Source organism: Meleagris gallopavo, chromosome 4 (assembly GCF_000146605.3).
Source record: "Meleagris gallopavo isolate NT-WF06-2002-E0010 breed Aviagen turkey brand Nicholas breeding stock chromosome 4, Turkey_5.1, whole genome shotgun sequence".
NCBI classification, from domain to species: domain Eukaryota; kingdom Metazoa; phylum Chordata; class Aves; order Galliformes; family Phasianidae; genus Meleagris; species Meleagris gallopavo.
This window is the reverse complement of record NC_015014.2, coordinates 40,602,315-40,603,329: the sequence shown is the minus strand read 5'-3', so window position 1 is coordinate 40,603,329 and position 1,015 is coordinate 40,602,315. Positions and strand designations below refer to the sequence as shown.

Below are 1,015 nucleotides of genomic sequence, written 5' to 3'. Positions count from 1 at the left end.
AAAGTATATATTTATTACATCCTTATTTCAGCAACAGTATGAACTGTAATGTTTTTCTATGGTAGTGTTCCACTGCACCATTACAGCAAGTGTACAGAAAATTGACTATCCAGATGACAGCTCCACTTCAGAGAATCTTCATCTGCAGAACCAGCAAGTTACTTTCTGAAACTCTGTGAATAGTAGGATTTTTACTCATTTGTATTATTTGTTTCAGGTTGCACACTAAAGTGTTATATCAGAAAATATTAGAAAATTATTGGACTAGTCTAGCATGATGCAGTGTTATTTGCAAGATACTGAGGCAGTGTCTTTCTGAATTATTCAGTGTTACATCAGTGTGAAGCATCTTGTGTAGTCAGTCAATTGTCGTTCTTAGGCTTACTTAGATTGGCAGCTCTTCACAGAATCACAGAATTGTAGGGGTTGGAAGGGACCTCTAGAGATCATCGAGACCAACCCCCCTACCAAAGCAGGTTCCCTACACCAGGTCGCACAGGTAGGTGTCCAGGCGAGACTTGAATATCTCCAGAGAAGGAGAGATTCCACAACCCCCCTGGGCAGCCTGTTCCAGTGCTCTGTTACCCTCACCATAAAGAAGTTCTTGAGCACATTTTTGCAGAACTTCCTATGCTGCAGTTTCTGGCCATTTCCCCTTGTCCTGTCTCCACGCACTGCTGAAAAGAGTCTGGCCTCGCCACTCTGCCCCCACGCCTTAGATATTTATAGACCTGGATCAGGTCCCCTCTCAGTCGTCTTTTCTCAAGGCTAAACAGACCCAGTTTACTTAGCCTTTCTTCATAGGGGAGATGCTCCAGGCCCTTCACCATCTTTGTGGCCCTCCGCTGGACTCTTTCCAAGAGATCCCTGTCTTTTTTGTACTGGGGAGCCCAGAACTGGACACAGTACTCCAGATGAGGCCTTACCAGGGCAGAGTAGAGGGGGAGGATCACCTCCCTCGACCTGCTGGACACACTCTTTTTAATGCACCCCAGAATGCCATTGGCCTTTTTGG

The 1,015-nt window shown here is 45.5% G+C and overlaps 1 protein-coding gene across 1 annotated transcript in view; it reads left to right on the top strand.

The window, feature by feature from the left end:
- The window catches only part of SORBS2 (sorbin and SH3 domain containing 2), a 137,346-nt gene that overhangs the window by 26,465 nt on the left and 109,866 nt on the right, over positions 1-1,015 (top strand).